Genomic DNA, 6,772 nt, shown 5'->3' with positions numbered 1-6,772 from the left:
GGCTTGTTGGCGGAGCCCAGAGCGCCTGCGTGTCCTGGGTAGGGGGCGGGGAGAGAAGCGGCGCGGCGCCTCCTGGGAGTCGTAGTCTGCAGACCGCGAGTTGTCAGGAGGTTTTCCTCCTGAGGCAGCAGAGGAGGCTGCTGGGAAGACAGGACACGTGGAGGGAGCTGGGGCTCCCGGAGCCGGGCACCGTCTGAGCTGCGGGCGCTGGGCCCAGGGGACTGGGCGGAGGCTCAGGGGGAGTAGCCGGCTGCCTAAATAACGTTGCCTCTCTTTGGTGCGACTGGTTTTACTTCGTCTTCTTGGTGTCTGAGTCGCCCCGCTTTGCGCCTTGGGGCGTAACCAGCTCAGAAGGGAATTCTGGCGCGGCGACCAGGAGGCGCGGCTCGGCATGCCCGCGCGGACCCTCGGGATCTGGTGGGGAGGTGTCAGTGGCAGGTATTAAGTGGGGTTACAGGCAGGATGACCGCCCTAGCTGTGGGACCGCTCGCAGCCGCGAGAATCTTCTATTCGAGAGCGACCATCCTCGCTACTCAGCTACTCACGTGAGGTTCGTACAGTCACAGAACCTCAACAACCGTGAATGTGGAAGTAAAGCCCCTTCCGAGGTTAGTGTAGCCCAGGCAGTTTAGGGAGTGCCCCAGTTCAAAGTACTATAATTAAGATTGCAAAAAGAATCAAAAAGGGAAACTTGTGCAGCTCTCTGTGCAGTTAAAATCATATTTATATACTGTGGTATGAGGTGTAATCACATCATTCCACCAGTATTTATTGAACACCTAACATGTGCCAGCACGAGGATGCCATGATGTATGAGACCGGAATGGTCCCTGCCTTCAAGCAGCTCACAGCTGTGCAAGCAAACATGAGGTGGTCCTGCCTCCATTTTAAGAGTGCGCATCAAGTCCCACGGGAAGGAAAAACAAAACAATAACAAAGACACGCTCCACCATGAGATAAAACACCAAAGTACTCTTTTATATCTGGTCTCCAAAATGAAGAAAATCTTGAGCTTTTCCCATGAGTTGCTGATTCCAGAATGAAAACCATTTTATCCCTGACTTTTGAACACCAAATTTGGGGATATGTCGTTTCACAAACATTTTGTGCCATAATACCCCCAGTGTGAGCATATCATCCGTGCTGAAGAGACGAATGTAAATGTGGCAATCCTTCCTTTACATTTTTTCTCTTAAATATCTGTTGTATTTCTTATTCATTGACCCAGTCCTATTGAAGTCTGCGCATGTTTGCAAGTTAATTTATCTTTTCTGGATGCTTTTGTGTCCTAGGGTTCCTTTCGCACTAAGTTGGGGAGACAGACATAAATAAGCTGACCATTATGTGTTAAGAGCTGATGGGCTATAAGGGAGACACTGGTGGTAGCTCTCGAGTGAGTTAATTAACTGGATCCTAGAAGTTAGGGCTCATGGATGATTACAACCAACAGTAGTTGGGTGTCTGCTATGTGCAGAGCACCATAGGGCACTCCCGGCTACAAGTTAAAATCACCCTGGGATCTTTAAAAATTCCCATTCCTAGGCCACACCCCAAACCAATTAAGCCAGAACCTCTAGGGGTGGAAACCACGAAGCAGTATTTTTTAAAGCTCTTCAGGTGATTACAATGTGCACACACCCGAGACTGAGAACCACTGCTATAGAGGATACCAAAATAAATAAGGTAGTCTCCCACTGAAGTGTACACTTTACAAGAGTGCATTTTATGGTATGTAAACAATTATATTTCAATAAAGCTGTTACAAAAGAAAAATAAGATAATTTTGGCTCACATGGGATCTAAAACCTGACAGGGGAGTAAATTATGAACACATAATTGCAATGAAGACAAACTATATAAGTGTCAAGTTATTTGTATAGGTAGTGAATGCTGTAAGAGCTCAAAGGAGGGAGATAGGGTACTAGGTCTGAGGTGGGGGTGGAGAGGTGTTGGTGATCAGGGATGTCTTCTTAGGTTGTCAGCTCCATCAGGGCAAGGGCTGGGTCTGCAAAGACCAGGTCAGACTTTGCTCACCATGAATCCTCAGTTGTTGGATGGAGGCCTGAGCAAGTAGGCTGAGGTGAGGAGGAAGCGCTTTCCAGGTAGGGAGACTGGAGATTTTAACATATCTCTTTTTAGTAATCGATACAATGTGAAGACATGTCAACCTCATTAATAAATTTGACCTAACAGACAAAACACTACACCCAACAATTGTAGATTATGTGATTTTCAAGCACTCATGGAACAGCTATGAAAATTGACCATGTTCTAAGTGATAAAGGCAAATCTCAACAAGTTTCAAAGAACTGTAATCTTCAAGTGCATGTTTTTGGACCTAATGCAATTAAAGTAGAAATAATGACAAAACAATAACCATAAAAATCTTATAAGTTTGTGATTTAAGAAACTTAAATGACCCAAATGGAGGGATTTTCATGAGCAAAGCATGTACGCAGGAAAGAATGAGGTACAGGAGAACAGAAGTTGCCTTTAGCTTTCCTTCTTTGTGCTTTTCTTTTTTTTTTTTTTTCTTTTGAGACAGAGTCTCACTCTGTTGTCCAGGCTAGAGTGCTGTGGGTGTCAGCCTAGCTCACAGCAACCTCAAACTCCTGGGCTCAAGTGATCCTCCTGCCTCAGCCTCCTGAGTAGCTGGGACTACAGGCATGTGCCACCATGCCTGGCTAATTTTTTTTTTCTATATATTTTTAGTTGTCCAGTTAATTTCTTTCTATTTTTAGTAGAGATGGGGTCTCGCTCTTGCTCAGGCTGGTCTCAAACTCCTGAGCTCAAACAATCCTCCAGCCTCGGCATCCCAGAGTGCTAGGATTACTGGTGTGAGCCACCATGCTGGCTGTTAGTGCTTTTCTGATGTGAATAACAATCTAGGACACTAAGAATTCATTTTCATCTCTACACACTTGAGTGTCTTTGCTAAAGTCCTATGTAAGCTTATCAGGATTGGACCTGTCAGCCCCTTGCTACTTTAAGTGTGGTCCAGTGTCAAACACATCACCAGGAAGCTGGTTAGAAATGCAGAACCTCAAGCCTCACCCATTATAACATTCTGTCCGGTAATTCATATGCACATTACAGTCTGAGAGGCTCTAAAGGGGGTGAGGGGATGGTGGGTGGGCATTCACAGTACTGCTTGACTAAAATCACTCTTTTCTAAGCCACCAGCTATTCCTTTATTGCCAAATCCAAAGCCCTTAATTAGTTTCGATGGTGGCCTTCTACACTGTTGGCCAGTCCTCTTTCTTGAAGGCCAAGAACTCTTGTTCTTTTCTCCTCCCTCATCTAGTTCTCCTTTCCTGTCATAGTTTGAGCTCCAGGGGCTCTGTGGCTAGCACTCAGCTCCTTTCCCTCCCCCATGCCCTGCTGGGAGCCTTTACCTCCTGATGCTTTGATGACCTTTGGTGACCATCTCTCCGATGGTGATCCCAAGACTCTCTCTCTCTTTAACTCTATATTGTTATGTGCTATTTCTTTCTGGACATATCTACTTGAATTATTTCATCGGCAACTCAAAACTCAAGGCTTGTGGATGAGTGAGAAAAAGCAGCTTTTGTTATGGCATTTGGAATATGAGCCATTTATATAAAATTGAGCATATCTCTATGAGTGTATGTGTGCAGAGAAATGTGTATAAGAATATTCATCAAAAACGTTAAAAGCATTTGTCTCTGGGAGGTGGGATTTCCAATGATTTTTCTTTTTCTTTTCTTCTTAAGAAAGCAGCATTGTTCTTGCCAAAATAGTAGAATTATTAAAAGACAATCATTATCTCAATAAGTCCACTATCTTTCCTAAGCAGCAAACTTCTCAAACCATAACCCTTAGGAAGACAGTCCCATCCTTTTCCCATGTCAGTTGTGCTTGCTTTCTCCTTATTTGGGGGAGGGAGGATAACCACTGGGATCCCCACAGGAACCAGCTGGCACACTCAAATTAGGATCATTTGGAAGTTCTTTTTTTTCTTTTCTTTCTTTCTTTTTTTTTTTTTCCTTGAGCTCTGTTGCCCCAGCTAGAGTGCAGTGGTGTCATCATAGCTCACTGCAACCTCAAACTCCTGAGCTCAAGCAATCCTCCTGCCTCAGCCTCCCAGAGTGCTAGCATTACAGGTGTGAGCCACTGCACCTGGCTGGGAATTCTTAATAAAGAGGTTTTTCACAAATACATTGGCAGTTATAAAGAAACTGCAAGGGATTGCACAGTACCACTGCAACTCTGTTCCCACTCCTAGGCCTACAGGGGAGGGGGGACAGAGTGGCAGCCAGAACTGGGAAAGGGTGCTGTGTGGAGAGGGCCATTGTAGTCCCAGAGCAGTTGCATCTGGGAGGCCAAAACAAAGATCTCTAAGCCTGGTGAGGGACACTGTCCTCCTCTTCTCACATTCTTAGTGAAGATATAGAGCTTCTAATTCACTCTACAGGAAGGAAAAAATATGGGGGGAATACTTCTGGCGTCTCTGTCCCTCCTCTATTTCCCGTTGGAGGTGTGTGACTGACTCATCAGCTTGGTGAGTTTGAAGGAGAAACTGGTCACTCAGCTCTTTCTCCCTGAGCTGTAAGGACTTCTCCTCTCCTCTAACCGTAGAGGTCTGTCCCTGGGGAGGAGGCCTGTGTTGGCCCAGCTTTGCTATGACAGGCTGGGTAAGATTAATTCAAGAAATATCAAGGAAGGCTGGGTGGAGTGACACCTGCCTGTAGTCCCAGCTACTACTCAGCAGGCTGAGGTGGGAGAATCGCTTGAGCCCTGGAGTTTGAGGCCAGCCTGGGCAATAGAATAAGATCCCTTCTCAAAACAAAAACAAAGTAAAAATAAATAAATACATATCAAGGAGGCTACATGGGTTGAACATTGTTTTCCAGTTTAGCCTTATCAGTAGTGAAGCTACTATTTTTGTCTCTATCTGTGTGACTTGTGTCTCTGTCTGAATTGTTCCAAATTCAAAGTGGGGGACCCGAATGTTATTTATTGGCCCTCTTAAACCCCAACATCCCTCCCTTACCCACTGATTCCTCATCTGGTCAATCAGCAAGTCTGGAATGTTCCCAGCCTTTCGTGCTCTTAGCTCCTGCTGAAGTCCTGCCTCATTCAGGCCTCCGCTATCTCTCACCTGGGCAGCGGCCTCCTAGTGGGTCTCCCTGGCTCCAGGCTCACCCTTCTCCTGCCTTTCTCCACCCTGCAGCCAGAGTGATCTACCTGGAGTGACACGTCTTCACTCCATTAAACATTTCATCCCTCCCAGTGACGTCAGGATGAGCCTAGACTCCATAGAAGGGCACAGAAGGCCCTTCATGCTTGGCTCCTTTGCCAGCCTCATCTTTCAGCTCCTGCTCTCTCATCTGCAACCCTCCAGTCATGCAGAATTTCTTGCCTTTACCCCAAAGGACCATGTTTTCTTTTGCCTCCACGAATTTCCACATGCTGCTCCCTCTGCCCTGAGAGTTATTGCCTCCAAACTACTACCACTCATCTCCATTTTCTTCTCATCCTTTGGGGCTTACCCATCACCTCTTCCAGGAAGTCTCCCTGGATTCTCCAAGGATGGATTAGGTGCCCATCTACTGTTCCTGTAGCACCTGGTACTTTCCTTCTCCTAGGACTTCCTGTTCTGTTTGTGACTTCCTATTTGCCTGTCTCTAGGTTGACTGTAACCTCCTCAAGGATAGGCCCCTCTGTATCTTGGGGTGGCTTTATTCAAGTACACAGGGCTTTGCATTCAGTGATTTTACTCCCGTCTCTGCCAGATTTGCTGACTCTTCCTCTACCTGACTGCTTGCTGGGAGTCCTTGGCTCAATTCTTTCTCCTGGGTGTTCACGTCCATTGTCATCTATATGTCGATGGCCTTCTAACTCAGACTTCCTTGGAGCCCTCCATTTGTCCATCGTACACGACGTCACCCCTTAGGTGTTGCTTAGGCATCTCAGACTCTCAGACTTACCTCCTCAAAATAACTCTTGAGTCCCCCACCCCTGCCCAACCTGATCTCCCACCAGTCTTCCGTCTCCTCCAGAATGGTGCCACCATCCTCCCAGTTACCAAAACCAGAAACCTGGGAGTTCAGTTCTCCTTTTCCTTCCCAGCAGGGTGCCCTGCACTCCCACCGCAAGCAGGCCCTGGGGCTCTACCTCCAGAACAGCGCCCACTCAGTTTACTCTCCCCCTTCTCCACCGTCTCGCCTTCGCCAAAGAGCCTGGCACATAGGAGGCATTTAGTTAAAAGTTTTTAAAGTAATGAAAAGTTGGTTTCCTACTCCCATACTTGCCCCCATTCAAGTCCATTCTCTGCTCAAACAGCCAGAGTGATTATTTACAAAGGTAAATCTCTGTACTTAACCTTCAGTGACCTTGACTTCACCTCCTTACCAGGCCTGTGAGGCCCTGTGTGCCCTGGCCCCCAGCTGCCTCTCTGACCTCAGCTCTTACCTCTCCTGCCTTCATCACTGCCCCCAGAACTCCCTGGCCTCCCATCACCTTCTTGCAGTCAAGGTCTTTGTTCCCCTGGCTTTGGAAGTGGCCAGCTCACTCTTAGCTGCTCCGAGAGGCCTTCAGACCTCACGGTCTAAGACAGGCAGCATTTACCACCATTTCTCTTTATTTGGTGTTTATTTGCTTATTTATTGACTCTTGCCCCAGTAGATCATAAGCTTTATGAAGTCAGGGACCTTGTCCATTTTGTTTTTAGTCATATCCCTGAAACCTAGCATGGTCCCTGGCACCTAGCATGGTCCCTGGCACACGGTGGGTATACAGTATGCTATCA

The sequence above is a fragment of the Lemur catta genome, chromosome 1, assembly GCF_020740605.2.
Source record: "Lemur catta isolate mLemCat1 chromosome 1, mLemCat1.pri, whole genome shotgun sequence".
Classification (NCBI taxonomy): domain Eukaryota; kingdom Metazoa; phylum Chordata; class Mammalia; order Primates; family Lemuridae; genus Lemur; species Lemur catta.
The sequence above is the reverse complement of the archived record's forward strand: the minus strand, read 5'-3'. Positions refer to the sequence as shown.